Here is a 21,620-nt window from a genome sequence, read left to right on the forward strand (position 1 = left end):
ATAAAGGACCAACGATGTCAAGAGCTACTCTTTCAAACGGTACCATAAAGATTGGCATTTTGACCATATGTACTCGCCTGGTACCTCGGGAGGATGACAGTTGGCAAACTTTACACGATCTACAATAGGTAGTGACATCTGAGGACATTTCGGGCCAATTAGGTTTCCCTAATTTTATTTATGGTTTCACAATGAGAGAAATGTCCGGCCACTGGCAGGTCATGAGCCATTTTAAGAACAGTCTCTCTGCATTGACTTGGAACAACTGAGATGGAAGAGTCTATCTCATCTGAATTTAATTTGAATACTGACTTATACAAGATACCTTTTATATATTCAAATTGATATGAAAAGTTTTTCCTCTGAATAACTTGATTTTGTTTAGCTGCATTATGGCAGTTCTGAAGAGAAGGGCAATTACCTTGTAAATTGATAAAGGAGTCCTTTGATATATCTAAAGGTTTAAAGTCAGGGAAAATCAAAGGATGGACAGTAGGAGAAGCCTGGGCTTTGGTCTGAGCCCTAGTCAAGACATTTATAGTATCGGAGGTGATATCTTCACTTTCATCTAACAAATGAACCGGTGATCCTACTACCTTGCTTTCGAGAGTAGCATCACTGGTTTTTAACCCCACATGAATATTCCGAGACATTGTCTCATTTGAACTTTCGAGGGGCTTCTCTGACTCTACAAGAAGAGGATCTGAAAAGCTTATGTCCATCTTTGGTGATGAAAGGTCAACCTCAGAAAGAAGAATGGCACCTTTTACATTACCTATTAGTACGGAGCAAGAAGTGATGGGAACTAGTACGGCTTCAGACCAACCTGTGAACCATTTAGACCTAATGTAACAATGGATGGTAGGAAAAGTGTCCGTATGGCCCAAGTAGTGTGAAAGTATAGCAGAGGAATGAGTTTCTTTAAGATTAGGGAACAGTTTATCAGAAATGACTATACATGTGCATCCTGTGTCTCGTAAAATGGTAGATACATTAAGTCCATTAACTGTTCCTGAACAGGAGGGTGCTTGGTCATTACAGTCTTTAAAACATCTTCCAACTTTTTGGACCTTCATAGGACAATCAAGATGTTTATGTCCCTTAACACCACATAAATGACAAACAGGAATAAAAGAAGTCAGTTTACTTTCCACTAGAGGCTTTGATTTCTTAAGATGTGGTGAACCCTTGCCCTTAGGGTTCAATCCCTTTAGGTCTTTATAGGAATTGTGAGCCTCAGCATTCAAGTCAGCGGTATCAGCAACTTCCTCAGCTTTAATCAGGTTACGTTCTCTAATGAATGTTCTTATCTGGTGGGGAAGAGCTGTCAGGAACTGGTCAGCAACCATGAAGTCTCTAAGAGATTCATAACTGTGATCAATTCCTGAACTCTCTATCCAAAAGTCGAACAAACGAAAGAGTGTTACCTGTAACTGCTGAAAGTTTTGACCATGCTGTATGGTGGCATACCTGAAATCTTTCCTATAAGAATTTGTGGTTTTCTGATATGCTTTAAGGATTGCCTTCTTCAGTAGGTTATAATTACATATGATACCCTGTGACGAAGTTGCATAGATATTCAAAGCTGTACCAGAAAATAACATTCCTAACCTGGTAGCCCAGGTGTCAGCAAACCATTCACAGAGGGTAGCGGTATTTTCAAACCTGATAATGTATAAAGTTATGTCTTCCCTCTCTGTGAAGGGAGGTAAATTAAGTGTTGGAATATGTGCACTAACTGCACGTTGTTCCATTACTCCTTCCTCTAATTGCTGTTGTGTGAAAGTCAACTTTTTATTCTCTAATTTAAGGCGAGCTTTTTCGAGCTTGCGATCTTTTTCTCTCTCTCCTAATTCATGTTCTCTAGCTCTTAATTCATGTTCTCTAGCTCTTTCCTCACACTCTCTAGCTCTTTCCTCACATTCTCTAGCTCTTTCCTCACGATCAAGTCTACCACACTATTTTTTGTCTTCTCGCTCTCTTTCTGTCTTTCTTGGCTTTCTCTTTCAATTCTCTCTCTCTCCTTTTTCTCTCTTTCCTGGATCTTAGCACTAATGAAAGCTTCTAAATTTTTCCCTGTTATTCCTAACTTACTTCCAGAATTCATCCAAAACTGGTATTCCTCCATACTTGCAAGAATTACTTAAACTACCAGGGGAAAATGAAATGGGTATTAAAGAAAACGGAGGGTTCAATTCCTTCTCCGCTCAAACTAAGTAAACCAGAGGGCTCGATCCCTGCTTCAATTAAACAATATGTATTAATGAAAATGAAGGGTTTTACGCTGGCTCCAAGCAAACAGTAAGTAGAATGGGGTCCCTTGACCATCCAATCATCTCACCAATAAATCAAGAGTGTCCTATGGCAGTTCCCTTGATATAATAAAGAGCTCAATGAAACAAATTGTCACTGGAAAATCTCAGGTCCCTAGAGTCTAATCCTCCAAAGTGTTTCAAGCTCACAAAACGTGGCAGAATTAACTAGTATATCCTGCCTTGACTTGACTTACAATAAATTGAGACTATAACTATCACAAAATCTTTTAAATACTTGTACTGTAGTCCTACCATAGAGAATGATTACTCATGGCTGGTGGTAACCGTCTGTGGTATGCGGCGTTGAAGTTCCAATGGTAGATTCTAGATAGAGATGAATCTTGATTCAGTCAAGCGAATCCTGGCAAGGTCGCCACTTGTGAAGGCTTACTGTTTGACCGGAGTCCCACACGTCACCTTTCGAGGGGGGGGAAATAGCGGGAGCTAGACTTACCCTACCTTAACAACCAGCCAGCAATCAAACTATCACTTTTGGGGTGGGGGAAAAAAGGGGGGGATAGCGGGAGCTAGACTTCCCCTATCTTAACAAGTAGCCGGCAATCAAACTATTGTTAGTATATACTCGCTACTCCTATCTGTTGAGCTTTTCCCTCACATACATACAAAGTATTTATAGGTCCCAGCAATGTTTTAGACATGCTGGAGTATATATGAAGCTTCTTGAAGCATGGTGTTCCTGACGAGCCACTAAACTGCTGACAAGGTAAGCAATGGACTGACATATTACAGAGTACTATATTAAAATATAAATATATATATATATAAAATAATGCTTTATAGCTCCAGTATTATTCTGAATCTGGATGTGTTTTATTCCTGTCAGTCAGGCAGAGTGGTCAGAAGAGGTGAGGTGTGTTTAGGCAGTAGGTTAAACACAGCAGAGGAAGCAAGATGTAGCGGTGTGAGTATTTGGTGTTGGGTAAGTTTTTTTTTAGTGTATACCATAGGTGTTTGTGTTTTAGCGTTCGCAGGGTTTTTCTGTAAGGCCCTAGTATGCAGAGGCCTGTTTATGAGAGAATACTGTATGGTGTTTGTGCCTGCTGGTTACCAGTCTACCAGGCAGAAGTGAGGAGGGGAGAGGTGTATGTCATGGATCCTTCCTGTTGATGTGCTAGTGAGCTAAAGTGAACTGGAGTGTGGTGGATTTTTGTTCTGGTTTTTAAATTGCATATAAGTTACTTAATCTTTCTTTCAACACACCGGCCGTATCCCACCGAGGCGGGGTGGCCCAAAAGGAAAAACGAAAGTTTCTCCTTTTACATTTAGTAATATATACAGGAGAAGAGGTTACTAGCCCCTTGCTCCTGGCATTTTAGTCGCCTCTTACAACACGCATGGCTTACGGAGGAAGAATTCTGTTCCATTTCCCCGAGGAAATAAACAAGAATAAGAACTAGAAAGAAAATAGAAGAAAACCCAGAGGGGTGTGTATGTATGTGCTTGTACATGTATGTATAGTGTGACCTAAGTGTAAGTAGAAGTAGCAAGACATACCTGAAATCTTGCATGTTCATGAGACAGAAAAAAGGACACCAGCAATCCTACCGTTGTGTAAAACAATTACAGGCTTTCGTTTTACACTCGCTTGGCAGGACGGTAGTACCTCCCTGGGCGGTTGCTGCCTACCAACCTACTACCTATGAAGTTTCTTAATATATAGATGTATTTTTGTATAGGTGAGTTTCTGTGTCCTTCCTTATACTATATTAATTATTTGCACTCATGCTTCATAATTTGTATGAAGATACATGCTGTCCCAAGAGCTGCTTTGTTTTTCAGTGCAATTTAAATGCCCCAAGAGAGTAGATTGACACAGCCATTTAGGAGCCAGGACATTTTATGTAAATTATGATGTCAAAGTTGTATCATGGTGGCCTGCAGGCAACAATTATCAAAGTTAGAATGGTAATTCATATTTGAAGCCTGGAGAGTTTTTAAAGGAAGGATATGTTAATTAATTTATTTATTTATTTATTTTATGTCTTTGCAAACAGTACATTGAGACTTTGTATTTACAATAGTGGGTTGCAATGCAAAGAGCCTATATTATGCCTAGGCATTATGTGCCAACTTAACATTATTGGCTTACAGTCTACTTAACACTAAGGATTATATCATAGTTGTGCAGTAGGATAGTAATTATTTCATAGTTGTACAGTAGATTATTAATTATAAGTTAATCAAATTTGTGTAAGACAAAAGATATATTCATATATTAAAAAAATGCTTTACACGAAAACAATGATTCAATTATATTCCTGTCAACAATGGATAAAAGGTTCAAAGTGATTGTTGAAGTTATGATGTGGGAATAACATAAGTGAGTATGTGTGTACTGAGTATTTAGCGTTTAGTCTAGGGTGATTAAGTAGCTTTTGAGAAGAGTCTTAAATTGATTTTCACACTGGGTTACTTTAATATCTTCTGGTAATGAATTCCATATTTTGGGGCCCTTTATGTGCATAGAGTTTTTACACAGTGTGATATGGACACGAGGTATATCAAAAAAAGATTTGTGTCTTGTGTTGTGGTCATGTGTCCTGTTTGGGTTGGTGAGGAGAAGTTTGAGTGGAGTGTTTATATTTGTGTGTATTGTTCTGTGTATGTAGTAGGCACATGAATAAGTATGGATATTCTTAATGGTGAGCAGATTCAGACTTTTGAAAATTGGTGGAGTATGCTAGAAGGAGTGGGAATTCATTATCATTCTTACTGCTGCCTTTTGCTGGGTTATTAGGGGTTTTAGGTGATTGGATGTTGTTGATCCCCATGCACAAATTCCATATGTAAGATAAGGGTATATGAGTGAATGGTACAGTGCCAGGAGAGCTGATTGTGGAATGTAGTACCTGTGAAGGCTTACTCAGCCCTGTAACAACTTCAGACAGTATTACTCAGGCTGGCTCCTCCTCAGGAAAATTAATGAATAGAAAAAGAAATAATAATTCACAAAGATAAACACTATTTATTAAATCAAACATAAAACAACAAAACATGAAAGGTATATCCTATTTGAAAGAAAAATGAAAAATGAAATGAATAAAATAACATTTGAACTCAACACTAATATCTACAATGGTGTCTGGTGTTGGTGACACTGTTGTTGAAACCGTAGCCATTGCTGATGATAAGGGGGGGGGGGTCACAGGTGTTGGTGACCATCCACTGGCTAGTTCTTCACAGTATACCAGTGAGTATTCTATCCCAAAGACAGGAAAGCAGGTTCTTTACTGCTGCAATGCTGTGGAGTTAGGTCCTGCAATTTCATACAGGTGCACAGGTACTTCAATACAACCTGGAGAAGTCTCTGGACGTTAGTCCTTCTCCTGTTCTACTCGTTGATTGCCAGGTGACCCTCTCTGACATCCAAGCTGGAAAGATAGACAGGTTACCCACTGCTTAAATAATCACTTTCCATGGTAAGTCTGATACTTGAAAGATGTGGCGATTATTACAACAGTCAACATAGAGCAAGGCTGAAAAGACTAAGTTTATTATTGATCAAAAGTGAAGCTTTCAACCAATAAATCCACTAGAATACAAGGCAGGCATGTACTTACAGTAGAGTTGGGAGCTGTGAGTCTAGTGATTTACTGTTTAACCAGAGCCCCACACGTCACCTTTTGGGGGGGGGGGGAAGAGGGAGGGGAAGGGATAGCGGGAGCTAGACTGACCCTACCTTAACAAGCAGCCGGCAGTCAAACTATCACTTTCAGGGAGGGGGAGAAAAGGCGGGAAAAATGGGAGCTTGACTTACCCTACCTTAACTAGTAGCCGGTAGACAAACTATCAATTTAGGGGTTGGGGGAGAAAAGGCGGGAAAAACGGGAGATTGACTTACCCTACCTTAACTAGTAGCCGGCAGTGAAACTACTGTTACTATATATATTCCCTCTATGCCTATCTATTGAATTTTTCCCTCACACTCCCCCATACCAAGACTTATAGTCAAGGAGTATAAGAAGAATAGGCGAGGAAAAAGTTCTAACATGTTGAAGTCGCGTAAGGCAACAAATCTTCTACTGACTGTCACGACTTAACCAGTCAGAGAAATAATTGGATGAACCATTGATATACACAATATGGAACTTAAAAGCCTGGAGTGCCAATGTCCACCTCAAGAGGCGACTGTTGGTTCCCTTAAAAGTTTCTTAAACTATCAGGGGAAATGAAACGGGTATTAAAGAAAACGGAGGGTTCAATTCCTGCTCCGCTCAAACTGTAAATAAACCAGAGGGCTCGATCCCTGCTTCAATTAAACAATACGTATTAACGAAAACGAAGGGTTCTATGCCGGCTCTGAGCAAACAGTAAGTAGAATGGGGTCCCTTGACCATCCAATCTTCTCACCAACAAATCAAGAGTGTCCTATGACAGTTCCCTTGATACAATAAAGAGCTCAATGAAACAAGTTGTCACTGGAAAATCTCGGGTCCCTAGAGTCTAATCCTCGAAAGTGTTTCAAGCTACATATAAATGGTGGCAGAATTAAATATTATATCCTGCCTGACTTGACTTACAATAAATTGAGACTATAACAATCACCAAATCTTTTAAATACCTGTACTGTAGTCCTACCATAGAGAATGATTACTCATGCTTAAATAATCACTCTCCATGGTAAGTCTGATACTTGAAAGATGTGGTGATTATTACAACAGTCAACATAGAGCAAGGCTGAAAAGACTAAGTTTATTATTGATCAAAAGTGAAGCTTTCAACCAATAAATCCACTAGAATACAAGGCAGGCATGTACTTACAGTAGAGTTGGGAGCTGTGAGTCTAGTGATTTACTGTTTAACCAGAGCCCCACACGTCACCTTTTGGGGGGGGGAAGAGGGAGGGGAAGGGATAGCGGGAGCTAGACTGACCCTACCTTAACAAGCAGCCGGCAGTCAAACTATCACTTTCAGGGAGGGGGAGAAAAGGCGGGAAAAACGGGAGCTTGACTTACCCTACCTTAACTAGTAGCCGGTAGACAAACTATCAATTTAGGGGTTGGGGGAGAAAAGGCGGGAAAAACGGGAGATTGACTTACCCTACCTTAACTAGTAGCCGGCAGTGAAACTACTGTTACTATATATATTCCCTCTACGCCTATCTATTGAACTTTTCCCTCACAGTACCTTATCTTTGATAGTATGCCTACAGTCTTGGAGATTTTCTTGGTGATTTGCTGTATGTGTGTCTGAAACTTAAGGCTAGTGTCAAGGTGGATACCTAGGAATTTTCCCTCTGTGAGTCTTGTGACTGATGATCCGTTTAGTGTTATGTTATTTGGATCATTTGCAGCTTTGTTTCCAAACTGAATGAAATAGGTTTCATCAGTATTCAGGGTAAGTTTATTAGTCATCATCCAGGCAGATATTTTCTGCAATTTGGCATTGACTGTGTTTGCCAGTACGACTGTGTTTGGGTGGGAAAAGACATATGTAGTGTCATCTGCAAATAATATGAGTTTGAGTAGCTGTGATGCATTTGGTAGATCATTGATGTAGATGAGAAAGGGGACTGGTCCAAGGACGCTTCCTTGTGGGACTCCTACTGTGATTGGTTGGGTGGAAGAGTTTGCATCATTTGCATACACATATTGAGTTCTCTTACTAAGGTATGACTTTAGGTAGTTGAGGGAGTGGCATCTGATACCATAGTGCATTAATGTGGAGTACAGCAGCTCATGGTTGACTGTATTGGAAGATTTACGTAAATCAATGAAAATGCCCAGTGGGACTTCTTTCTTTTCAAGTGCTGTATATATTAGTTCTAGAATGTGTATGATAGCATCATTTGTGCTTTTATTATTCCTGAATCCAAACTGACAAGGGTTTAATATGTTGTGTGAGATGAGGTAGGAATAGATCCAACTATGAATTAATTTTTCAAAGATTTTAGAGAGCAGTGGTAAGTTAGATATTGGTCTATAGTTACTCAAGTCAGCTTGGTCACCTCCTTTGTGGATCAGAGTGACCCTCCCCATTTTGAGGATTGTTGGGAAGGTAGATGATTCAATGGATTTGTTAAAGAGTGTTGAAATAATTGGTGACAATGCTTAAGAGCTTTTTTTGTACATAAAAGCAGGCAAGTTATGTCTCCTGCCTTGTTTTTAAGGGTGTTTATGATGAGTGTAACTTCTATGGGGCTGGCTGGAGCTAGGAATAGCATATTTGAGTAGGTGCCTTTAACCCCTTGACAGTCACAACCCCCAATCCTGAGGTGTCTTCTGGTGTCGCAAAATTTCAAAAAAAAAAAAAAATTACTTTTTTCTTATGAAATGATAATCTTTTCTCAATTGTAATGACACCAAAAAAGCGAAATTTGATGGAAAACTGACAGAATTACGCTCTCGCAAAGTTAGCAACCTCAGCGATATTCACAAATTGGCAATTTCGCCCACTTTGAGCCCTATTTTCGGCTAATTTCATTGTTCCAGTTGACCAAACTCATAGCTATTTCTTTAGAACTCCATTTTTTCTATTGATCGAGTACAAGAAACTGCCCATTTACCAATTTCAACTACCCAATAACGTGGTCAGAAATTTGCAATTTGGCCAATTTAACAAAAATTAAAAAATATGACAATTTCAAAATAAGATCCAGAAAGAACAATACAGACATTGCTGTCTCTAAAATAACATTTTCTTTGTTCACCAGTCATGTCTCCAGGCCCCTCTGATATTACTCTTGCTTTCTACTTTGAATTTTTATTCAAACAAAAAATAGAAGATTTACTATTATGCAGACTACTGCAATACTGTAAGAATTGTGTAAATAACATCAACCCATTCATGACTGCATATTAGAATGGCTAGTTGGACATTTACTGGACAATGACATCATTGCTTACTTTTGAACATTGGCAAAAATCAAACATTTCCCCTACTTTGAGCTCCATTTCAAGGTTCTTTTTATAGTAAAATCAATCAAAATCACCACTATTTCAATAATATGTCTTCAATTCTATCAAATGAGACCAGGAAAACGAGAATACAACTATAAATACTATATGAAAATAGACCACAAAGTCGGCATTTTAATTAAAAAAAACGGTAGGAGTTTTTTTTTTCTCATTATGCACTGCGTGCTCCAGGATGTTTTTTATATGCTGCACACCGACCACACAGACCCATTCTCTCACATGTGGGCCTATCAGCTTTCTCCTTCTTGATTTGAAGCCGCTAGAATTCATGAGTATACAGTGGACCCCCGGTACTCGATGGCATCGGTATTCGATAAATCTGGTATTCGATGCATTATATCGCAAAAATTTTGCCTCTGTGTCCAATCGAAAACCCGGTAATCGATACGATTCGTACGAGATGTGTCCACGTGTGGCCTGAACTGCCCCTTGTATGCCAGTGTTTACAAGCCAGCCAGTGTGCGCGCATCTAAGGATACATTCCGTACATTCCATATTATTCATATTATCACTGTTTTTGGTGCTTGTTTCTGCAAAATAAGTCACCATGGGCCCCAAGAAAGCTTCTATCACCAACCCTGTGGTAAAAAGGGCGAGAATTAGTATGGAAATTAAGAAAGATTTTGAAGGGTTTGGGGCTAACCCTGAGAAGCCTATGCCAGTTGTGGAATCCATTGTGCCTACTTCAAAGATTAAGGAAATATGTGCAAAGTGGGTTGAACTGCAAACCTTTATGGATAAAAATCACATTAACACAGCTATTGCAAGCCGTGCTGGTGACTATTACAATGACAATGTTGTGGCCTATTTCAGACAAATTTTAAAGGAACGGGAGGTACAGGCCACTATGGACAGATATGTTGTGCGACAGAAATCCAGTGACTCTCAAGCTGGTCCTAGTGGCATTAAAAGAAGAAGGGAAGTAACCCTGGAAAAGGACTTGCTACCTCAAGTCCTAATGGAAGGGGATTCCCCTTCTAAACACCTCTCCCCTCCTCCCATCCCATCAATCATCACCAGATCTTCATTAAAGGTAAGTGTCAATTATTTTATTGTTATTGTAATTATTCTATTGCATTAAACTTAATATTTCATGTAGTAAAATTTTTTTTTTCATACTTTTGGGTGTCTTGCACAGATTAATTTGATTTCCATTATTTCTTATGAGGAAATTTGATCCGCTTTTCGATATTTTCGGTATTCTATGAGCTCTCAGGAACGGATTAATATCGAATACCGGGGGTCCACTGCATATACATCAAACACGGTACCTCGTAAGACGTATATATACGGCCGCGACAGTCAAAGGGTTAAGGTAGTCAGATGGATGGGTGTTTGCGCTTGGTATTTTGTTCGCTAGATTTTTTCCTATGGTGGAGAAGAAAACATTAAGTCTGTTCGTTGTTTCAGTAGGTGTGAGTAGGGGTTCATCTGATTTTGTTAGTTTGATTGTTTTGGTTATGGTTAACTTTTTAGTTCCAAGAATTTCAGATAGAGTTTTCCAGGATTTTTCTTATCACCTTTGATGTTATGTAATCTATTTTCATAATACAATTTTTTAGATCTTCTTATAAGGCTGGTAAGTGCTGGCGAGTAATATTTAGACTGTTCTCTACTTATCTGACCCATTCTATACTGTTTTTTATATCTGTGCTTTGTGTTAATGGATTTGAGGATGCTTGGTGTTAGCCAGGGATTATTCAGTCTCTTTGCTGTGATGTGATTAGTTTTTTGGGGGCAATATTTGTTATAGAGGCTTTGGGATTTTTTTTAGAAAGTTATTTATACATTCATTCATATCTGTATATGTTTCGAGCTCATTTTGCCAATCGATGTTATTCATAGCTGCTATAAAGTTGTTAACTGCTGTCTCGTTATGTAGTCTGAAGGTTACTTTAGTAATGTCTTGTGGCAGTTTGCCCAGATTAGTTATGAGAAAGGCTGGGTAGTGGTCTGTAGTGTTGTCAGTGATTATGCCTGATTTTAAAGGGGATATGGTGTTTGTCAGATGTGGTCTATTAAGGAGATGCTTGTCTCGGTGATTCTTGTAGGTTTAGATATTGCTGGTAGCAACAGGCAATTACTCAATATGCTTGTGAATTTGGTTACTTGTGGGTCCTGGTCGTGTAGTATGTTTATGTTGAAATCTCCTGTTAGTAGTAGGTGGTCTTTATTCATGTGTGCATCAGTAATCATATTTCCAAGTTTTTCACTAAAGTGGTAAATGTTTGACTGGTACTATGTAGATGTTTATAACTGTGAGGGGTTTTTGCAGGTCTTTTGATTTAAATTTGTCTATGATATATTCTCCATGTTCCTCCCTTGTGCAAGATTTATTGATACACTTGAGTTGATTTGAGTAGTATATAGCTGTTCCTCCCCCTTGCTAGTCTGTTCTACAGTTGTGTATGGCCATGTAGCCAGGAATGGTATAGACATCTGTAATATCAGGCTTAAGCCAGGTTTCTGTGAGTGTGATGATTGATATATTAGAATGAAGGGAACTGAGTAATGCTGTGAGGTTGTCATAATGTGTGCTCAAGAATCTGACATTGTAGTTAAAGATGGTTATGTTATTGTTTGCACTGATTAATGTCTTTGCTTAGTCTGCTGTATAGTAATTACAGTTGCTGTTTGATTCGTGTAATTCATTCAGTAAAAAGTTTACAACAGGATCTATGCCTGTAATCATAGGATGAGAGTAATTTTACAAACTAGATTTTCTGAGTAAAATAATATAAGAGTTATACTGAATCTACAACTAGACTTATGAATAAGATTGTAATTATTCTAAAACTTGTAAAAATTTAAAAGAAAAAGGGATTATTACTGAATAGATAGACTCGATACAGAATAGTATTGAATAGCACCTTAATTATTTTAACAAATGTGAGTTTATGAACTACAGAAGATATTTACAGCTAAAATAAAGGAGCTAGTGAATATAATAATAAAAGAATGTATTAAAAACAAAATCAGAGCACCTGAGGCAGTCAATAGCACCTGGAGTAATTTAATAAATGTGACTATATGGACAAGAAGGAAAAAAATATTAAATCTCCTGAAAGTAGCCCTTTAATTGTTGTTTGAACTAGGAGTATAGCAATTACTGAATAAAGGGCAGTACAATGTATTGGTATATAGAGAATTATTTCAGGAGAAATGTAAAAAGGGACTAAATTAAGTAGTGGTAAAACGACCTTTAAATAGATTGACACTATGATATAAAATTAATCTGAGAGTACGATTTGCCTTATAACATAAAGTTTGAGCAATTAATATCACTAAAGAAATATTATTTGAGGTAGTTAATACTAGCTAGTGGAAGATGGTACAAGGAATTGCACAGTAGTGTAGGAGGAACATACACTAGTTTGCTATTTGTAGTTTGGGAGCAAAGGGAAAATTAGGTAAGATTATGAAAGAATTACAACAGTGCTTAAGAAGGAATAAATGGTAATACAGATATTATTAAAGAGTAGGTATCTTATTAACAAGTAATAAATTGTGAAAGGAAAATCTGGGAAGATAACACAAATTTGGTCACACAAGGAACTATGTGGGACACATGGGATAATGAGGTAGTAAATACTATCCAGGAGATAGTGCAGGGATTAGTTCAATAATGGCATAATAACATACACTAATGTAGTACAAGGATTTGGTCACTAATATCAGTCAGACTCTGTAATGTTTGCATCATGAAGGAAGTTTGCTAGTTAATTTTCATTTGTAATATAGTACACACGGCCTACATTTGTTTTTCTTACAAGAATTTGTCCATCACGTACAAAGCACTGGTGAATTTTATCATTATTCTCACGTTTCAGTTTTCTCACTCTGTACAGGAGGTTCTGTCGTTTTTTGTGAGACTCATTTATGTATATATCTTTTTTTTTTTGCTTTAATAGATGAACTTATTAAATTTTTTTTTCTGTCTTGTGTGTGAAATCTGAGCATAACACTTTTTCTCCCTTGGCTCCCTAGTAACCGTGATTCTTTTATTTCCGACACTGGTACATTAACATGTAGGTGGTCGCGTATGATCTGGAGAGTTGTAGCTTTGCAGTTGGTATAGTTTAATTCACTAGGAAAGAGTGGACTGTTTATCACTACTGCATCAGCTAGTTTATCTTGCTCTGCCTTATCATCTTGGTAAGCAAAATAATTGTTCAATTGGGTATCCATGTTTATTTTCCTGTCCTTGATGGCATCTTCAATCTTCATGTTTAGGGAAGCTATTTGATCTGTGTGACTGGCTATTTCTAATTGGAGGGTCTTGCCAAAATCAGTCATGCAAGTTGATGTTAGCAATAACTATATTTCAGGTGCAATTAATACATTTATTTCTCTGCCTGATTTGTGTGTGTGTACATTTAGTGATTTAGGGAGTTATTAAGTAATAATAATTCTCTGTGCATATATTAATCATTTAATGTACTTATGTGCTTTGTTGTGTATTTCATTAGACTGTGGGTGGAGTCTGTTTACCAGTCTGGGTACCTGCCTGTAGGTATTACTGATGGCTTACCTTTTCCAAGTGTTGACCTACTACTAGGCAACAATGTTATGGGTCTTCTCAAAAGTGAGGAATGTTTGCATTGGAGGGATCCTGATTTGCAAAGTTTTAGAGTGAAACCTCAAGTTACCGTGACTGGAAATTTTTCAATGTGTACTATGACTAGCAAGGTGAGCAAGGGAAAAACTTCTGTGCCTTACCTTGATCTTTCTCCTGACTTTGGTGATGATTTGGGCCTGGGAAGCCTGTTCATTGAGTCTGACCTGCAGTAGACTCTGGGCAATGATGAACCAGCCCAGGTCAAACCCAGTTTAGGGGGATTCTTGGTGATGGCATGGGAGTGAATACCCTGACTCTAATGCAGCTGGATGAGATCCAGGGACGTGGTGACTCCCTGAAGGCTGTTCAGTTGCCAGTTGTTACAGAGGAAGTGGTTCCCATGCAGTCATGTGAGAGTCATTTGGGGAAAAGGTTCTGAAATTTTTACAGATTCCCATTATTATTATTATTACAATCAAAAAAAAAAAAAGAAGTGCTAAGCCACAAGGGCTATACAGCGCTGTAGGGTAGGGAAGGAAGTGAGGGTATTGGGCGGCAGAAGGGGGGAGAGATGATCAGTAGGTTACAGAAAACAGCAGGGCAGGGGAGATTGCGGGGGTAGAGGGTAGCAAGAGATTGAGGTAGAAAGGGCTGAAGGTATCAGAGTTTGTGAAGTAAGTCAGTTGTTGTCAAAAAGTCAATGAGAGAGTCCGGATAAAAGGTGGGTCCATCAGCAAGAAGGGAAGGTAAAGAGAGAGCAGCGGAGCGAAGACGACGATGGAGGTAAATTCTGCGTGCTCGTTGATAAAGTGGGCAGTCTAACAGATTGTGGCTGACCGATAATGGAACCTGACAATTCTCATAGCGAGGAGCAGGGCGCATCTCCATAAGATATCCATGAGAAAGACGAGTATGGCCAATGCCAAACGGGAGAGAGTAGCCTCCCAACCTTGACACGGGTGACAAGAAGACGGCCAGTAACCTATACTCGGTTTAATAGACTGATGTTTGTTACTGAGCAGAGTAGACCAACGTTGTTGCCAACGGGTGTGAAGGTGGGTAGCTATTGCAGCAAAATAGTCCATAAATAGAATACCTCTATATGAAACTGGTAGGTCATGTACTGCTGACCACGCAGCAGTGTCTGCCTGTTCATTGCCCTGAATGTCAACATGACCAGGGACCCAACAAAAAACAATTTCTTTATGCTTGGTAAAGATGCAGCATAGCCAAAGTTGGATATGGAGGAATAAGGGGTGAGGTGTATCAAATTTCTTTATAGCCTGTAAAGCACTAAGGGAGCGTGAGACAACCACAAATGATGACACAGGCATAGACACAATACCGATAAGTGCTGCAAGAATGGCATATAATTCAGCAGTAAAAATACTAGCCGAAGATAGTAAATGCCCTCGTACGATGCTGTCAGGAAACACTGCTGCGAATCCTATGCCATCAGAAGACTTAGAGCCATCTGTGTACACTGCAATGGCATGAGAATCAGAGTGGAAGTGGTCAAGAAAAAGAGAGCGGGAAGCTACCATAGAGAGTTGGGCTTTCGAGCAAGGAAGAGAGAAAGAACAGACTCAAACAGCTGAAACTTCCCAGGGGGGTAAGGAAAAGTGAGATGCTACATAAACATAGAAAGGTGGTAATTGAAGAGAGGACAAGAGCGAATGTAGGCGAAGAGAGAAGGGACAGAGTAAACAGGGGCGGTGGACAAATAAAGAATGTCTACTAATATTGGTGACCATTCTATAAATGGAAAGATTGCGGAGATCATGAGAGTGTACATAGTAGCAAAGGCAATTGGCATCACGGTGATCGGATAAGGATGCAATGTTCACTTCTGCATAGAGGCTTTCAAAAGGGGAAGAGCGAAAAGCACCAAGGCATAAACGTAATCCTTGGTGATGAATGGGGTTAAGGCTAGAGAGAGTAGCAGGAGAGGCTGCTGAATAGATCTGGTCACCATAATCAAGTTTCGATAAAATGAGGGTGGAATGTAGGCAAAGGAGACTTCAACGATCAGCTCCCCATGAAAGATGAGCAAGGGTTTTAAGAAGGTTCAGCTGGCTGTTGCAAGTTGCCTTCAGAGAGGTAATGTGAGGTTTCCAGGATAACCTATGGTCAAAGAGGAGGCCCAGAAACCTGACTGTATCACGTTCAGGGATACGGGAGCCATAGAGGTACAAAGGATGATCAGAGATGACAGAGCGTCTAGTGAAAGTAACTTGGTGAGTTTTGGTACTGGAAAATTTAAACCCATGTGTGGTGGCCCAGTTGGAAACATGGTCGACCACATGCTGGAGAGAAACTGTAATGAGTTGACAGTCAGTGCCTGCACAGGCAATAGCGAAGTCATCAACATAGAGTGATGACCAAATATTGGATGGAAGACTAGAGGCCAAACCATTTATAGCAAGGAGAAAAAGTGCTGTGCTCAGAACACATCCCTGGGGGACACCTTCTGCTTGGATAAAGTCCAGGGAGAGCACATTATTAACCTGAACACAGAAATGTCTGTCAGCTAAAAAGTTCTTAAGGAAGGATGGTAGATTGCCTCGGAGGCCTAAGGAGTGGGCTTGGGCCAAAATATTATACCTCCAAGTTGTGTAATATGCCTTCTCAAGGTCAAAAAATATGGCAGTAACTGAGTGGTTATTCACAAAGGCATTACGAACATACATATCCAAGCGTAATAAGGGGTCTATGATAGAACGGCCATTGCAAAAGCCATATTGATGAGTGGAGAGACTGTTGTGTGTCTCTAAATACCACACTAAACGTCTATTAACCAGGCGTTCCATCATTTTGCAAACTGCACTGGTAAGAGCAATGGGATGATAGTGGGAGGCTTCATGTCCCGTAGTACCCGGTTTGCAGAAATGAAGAACAATGGCAGATTTCCACAGCTGTAGAAGAACTCCTTGTGACCAAATAAGATTGAAAATGCATAATAGGACTGCAAGGGCTGACTGATGTAAATGTTGTAGCATACGAATATGAATGTCGTCGGGCCCAGCTGCCGATAATCGGCAAGCTGAGAGTGTTGCCTCCAGTTCTTGAAGGGTAAAAGGCACATTATACTGTTCTTCTCTGAGAGAAGAAAAGTCCAAGGGTGCTAACTCTCTGGCAGACTTTGAGGAAAGAAATGAGGGGCATAGATGGAGCCCCTGAGAAATATGGACCAGATGAATGCCAATTTAATTGGCAACATCTAGTGGGTTTGCTATATCAACACCGGCAACCCACAGAACAGGAGCCGGGTCAGGAGAATATTTACTACTCAGTTTTCGTACTTTTTTCCAGACTGCAGTCATAGAGGAAACAGAGGTGATAGTGTAGACATAATCTCGCCAGCAAGTGCATTTAGCATCACGGATGACATGGCGAGCAATCGCACGCTTCTGCTTAAAATCAAGAAGTCTCTCTGTAGTTCTACTGTACCGGTACCTGCCCCACGCAGCGCATTTCAAACGTACTGCACGAGCACAAGCAGGAGACCATCAAGGCACGCATTTCTGAGAATGCTTGCCCGAAGTTTGAGGTATAGAATGAGAAGCTGCGGTTAAAACAGAGGATGAGAAGAGGTGTAAAAGCTCATCAATGGAGGACGAAGAAGGAACCTCGCTAAAAACACTTAGTTGTGAGTAAAGGTTCCAATTTGCCTGATCAAATTGCCAGCATCGGATATGAAGAGGTGGTAAATATGAAGGGGAAGTAAGAATGATTGGGAAATGATCGCTGTCATGTAAATCCGAGAGAACAGACCAGGTGAAGTCTAATGCGGTGGAGGAAGAGCAGACTGAGAGATCGATGCAAGAGAGAGTGTGAGTAAGAGGATCAAAATGGGTGTGAGTACCTGCATTTAAAATATGGAGGGGGTGGGTAGCAAGAAAAGCCTCTAACTGAATGCCATGGGAATCACAGTGAGACCCCCAGAGGGGCGGTAATGACGAAACAAGAAAGGCAATATCCAGGATAGATAATGCCCAAGAAGGAGAGAGATATATTATTATTATAATCAAAAAGAAGCGCTAAGCCAAGGAGAGAGATATAAAGAACAGAGCATATGCCACCTATGCAAGTGGATACGGGCTGCTGTGTAATGCAGCGAAGTACGAACAAATAGCTGATGGTACGGAATATGAGTGCATAGAAGAAGGGCACTTTCATTAAAGGTCCCATCAAGAAAAGGATCTGAAGAATACAATAAATTATAGCCTGAGATGGGATAGATAACAGCAGAGTGTAATTTTGGTTCCTGTAAGCAAACACCAACAGGGGAAAACTGGGAAAGTAACATCTGAAGCTCACACCGATTACCCCCGAGGCTGCGTATATTCCACTGTAAATAGGCCATGACTGGCAAAGATAAAGATACCTGAAATCCACAGGTAAGGGTTCCTACAGACTAGAGGGGTTAGAAAAGTCCACATGCAGCGGCAGCGGAAAACCTTCAAGCAGCGAAGGAACGGTGCACTGCGAAGAAAGGAGTTGCGCAGATGGAGGAGAGGAGAGAGAAGGAACAGAGGGTGGATCAGTGTCCATTGATGGTTTGGTCTCTGCAAAATATTCAGAGATTGCTTCCAGTGTTTCGGAATTCAAAGACGTCGTATGGGAGACAATATTGGAAATGGAAGGGGAGGATGAGTAAAGATTGGAACTGTAATGGACTGTACCAAGGTAGGGGGGGCAAAAGGGTGGAGGGGACTGGAGAAGAAGCGTGGAAGGGAACAGAAGAGGCAGAAACCTGGGATGTGGCAGAAGAGGAAGAAACTTGGGAGGGAACAGGGGAGGAAGGTACAGTACGAGGAGGAGGGTGAACCTCTACACTTGTAACAGAGCCAGTGAGAGGGGAAGAACCAGGTACAGAGACAGTTCTGGACAGTGATGATGCACGTACCGCTCTTAAGAGCATGAAAAGAAATATCTTTACCAACATGGCGTAGGAGTGCCTTGCCAATACTATGGTTGGAGAGATAGGCAAGAGAGGAAGTCAGTCATAAAGTGAAGAATTTAGTCTATTGTGCATTCTGAAACTGAGCGTGGAAAGGGAGTGCATGACGTGTTGATCTTTTCTGAGAAGAACGAGAAGGTGGAGAAGTATCATCAGCAGGTAATTGTCATTGACATTTAGGAGTGGGACCAGAGTTGGTCTGACGTGGAACGGGCCGGCGATTAGAAAATTGACGCACCATAGAGGGAGAGGCTGGAAGCATAGTCAAAGGAGAGTGGAGGTCAGAGAAATTGAAGGAGTCAGTCGAGACCTCAGTACCTGAAGTGGGTGAGGAAACAGCACCAGCAAGAGGTACAGAGGCATTAGGAGTATCCGAAGAGTGGTCCAAAGACGAGGCGGGGTCAGAACGGGGTGCGGTATCAAGAAGGGGCCTGAGGGTAGCAGGTTCATGGACTGGGGCTTCCATGGTTAGGTTACTTTTCTTTTTGTTTTTTAAGAAAAAAAAAGAAAGAAGAAAAGAAAATAAAAGTAAAAAAAGAATAAAAAAAGGAGGAACTGGGGAGGGATAGTTCCTAGGAGGAATGAAAGGGCCAGAAATCTCCCTCCGCACCCAAGAGGACTTCAGCACCGCAAGTAGTGCAGATGCAGCATGAAACCCGTGCCATACCCTACCCATCATGCCAGTAAACCAGCAATCTGGGATAGCAACCTCACATCTGCCGAGCTACCTCGGTGGACAAAAGAGACGGCGGCCAGATATCTGCCACAAAGCATACCTCCTTTGGCCACCACCCCTGGAATCCAAAAGGCAGCCTCCAGAGATACACCCGTCGCCCGAAAGATACCCAAAGCCGCCCCCCGGGAGACCTGAGAGGGATTGGGACATCCCCAGGCGATCCAGATTCCATGGCAAACTACACCACCGCCAAGAACCTCAACGGAATGGGATGGACCCCAGTACCCTTTCCCCTACCCAGGAACTAGCATGCCTGTGGAAAAAAAAAGAGGAAGGGTAATAGGGAGGGGTGGGGAGGAGGAGGAAAAGAAAAAGGGAGGATGGGGAGGATGGGATAAGGGAGGGGGGATCAGGGGGTAATTAGGTTTGGTCTGAGGAAGGGGACCAACAGGTCTAATGTCAGCATAGTTGCTGATCCCTGTATTCCCTGTATTATATAGCATAGCATATTAGTATCATCCATGTGCTTTAGATACGAGACCCCTTGTAGGCCTGTGGCTTTGTGTGACGTCACAGGATACAGATGTGTAGGCTCATACCTCTGCCCCGCTCTCACTCGGCGGCAGACCATTCAGCAGACAGGCAAGGCAGCTGGGCTCCATCCCTCATCTCAGTCTGACAATATAGTTACCATCCTACAAGTGTGTCTACCTTCAACCTACGATATCTCCATTAAAGAACCCTTACGATAAATGGTGGCAGCGGTGGGATTGTAATTCTGACGATTACAGCGATTTCTGGAGATAAATTTTCGACCAGCAAGACGGCCATTTCGTGTCACCAGTAGGCCTACCGAGGTTCAACCCAGCCAGCTACCTCAAGTCAGCTACCTCAAGCCAGCTACTCTACCAGCTTCTACATTATTCACTGGTCAGTCTCCTTGTATTAGTGTTTATCTGCTTATTTGCATCACTCCCGAGGGGTTGACCCGAGTTTGCAAAATAAGCCAGATAACCAGTCTGGTGGGGGAGTCAGAACAACCGAGCCCAGTCGAGCCTAGTCTACTCCATCCAATTCCTTGGCCTGCCAATCCAGCTTCCACCAAGAGTGTCTTCACCATGCCAAGGAGCCTCCCTTGAAGAGGTACAGATTCCCAATGAAGGATATTTCAGTATTGAGAAGGGAGAGTTAGATAATAAATGTTTACCATTCACTTATCTTTTTACCAAGTTACCATAGTTCCTGCCCCTTCCTAACAATTTTGAGTGTGTGGCTTTGAGGTTTCTGGTAAAATTCTGTCAGCTAGGTTTTCAACAAGCCAACCAGAAGTCAAATTTTATAAAAAGTCATGTAGTTTTGAGAGACTTACTTAAGGTTAAATTTACCAATGTCTATCACTCTGAGAACCAAAGAAAAGTAGATTGGTTTTACCAGTCTCTCAGGACAATGCATGTTTGTTTTCCTCAGTACCAGAAGGACTGGGATGAGGGTATGCCCCTCCTATTCATTACCATGTGGGGAAGAACTCTGGTATCATTAAGTCATGGGGTAGGTGAGGATGGTGATGCTTCCCCCTTGATGTATTTTCTCAGTTTCAGAGACTGTTGGGCTAAGATGAGGTGGACAGAAGCAGTGAACCAGCCTGCTAGTGCTACATGCTCTGGAGGCTAGAGAGGAGGTGTTGGTACTGGAGCTGGCTCCTAGGAATGCTGTGATTAACTATGAATGGCACCTGCTGGTGAATGAGGTCTCTGATGAAACTAAAACCCACACACCTGATCAGAAAAATGCATATGGGCTTTTTCAGCAATCTGTACAAGACTTTGAAATGGTTTCTTTTGATGCTGAAGTGGAAAAGCTTGGTGCATTGGCTCAGCCACTATGGAACTCTGCAAATGAGTTTTCTGATGTTAGAAAAGGCGGCATGAATCCCCATGAGGTAAATGTAGCTGAGCACATTAAAAATGTTTTGAGCAGTAAACACATCTTGAGGGAAGAGATGTGTATAGAGGAAAACGTGAAGTTTATTTTTTTTTGTATTATCACTGTACTAAGTGAGAGTCAGTGAACATTGTCCAGGGGTTTCACACTAGATAATGCTCTCACCTTGTTCACTGACTGCTGCAACATTTGATAACTAATGCTGAAGGGTTTCCTCTTATGAATAATT

At 40.8% G+C, this 21,620-nt stretch overlaps 2 protein-coding genes across 2 annotated transcripts in view; one reads left to right on the top strand and one right to left on the bottom strand.

Moving 5' to 3' along the window:
- The window catches only part of LOC138854947 (zinc finger protein 84-like), a 217,808-nt gene that overhangs the window by 58,373 nt on the left and 137,815 nt on the right, over window positions 1-21,620 (top strand). The window lies entirely within an intron of this gene.
- Window positions 1-21,620, bottom strand: part of LOC128691951 (zinc finger protein 84-like) — a 51,032-nt gene that overhangs the window by 16,520 nt on the left and 12,892 nt on the right. The window contains exon 2 of the mRNA XM_070101092.1: window positions 13,973-14,246. The gene's annotated coding sequence lies outside the window, so the exon portion shown is untranslated. The remainder of the gene's footprint in view (window positions 1-13,972; window positions 14,247-21,620) is intronic.

The sequence above is a fragment of the Cherax quadricarinatus genome, chromosome 75 (genome assembly GCF_038502225.1).
Source record: "Cherax quadricarinatus isolate ZL_2023a chromosome 75, ASM3850222v1, whole genome shotgun sequence".
In the NCBI taxonomy this organism is placed as follows: domain Eukaryota; kingdom Metazoa; phylum Arthropoda; class Malacostraca; order Decapoda; family Parastacidae; genus Cherax; species Cherax quadricarinatus.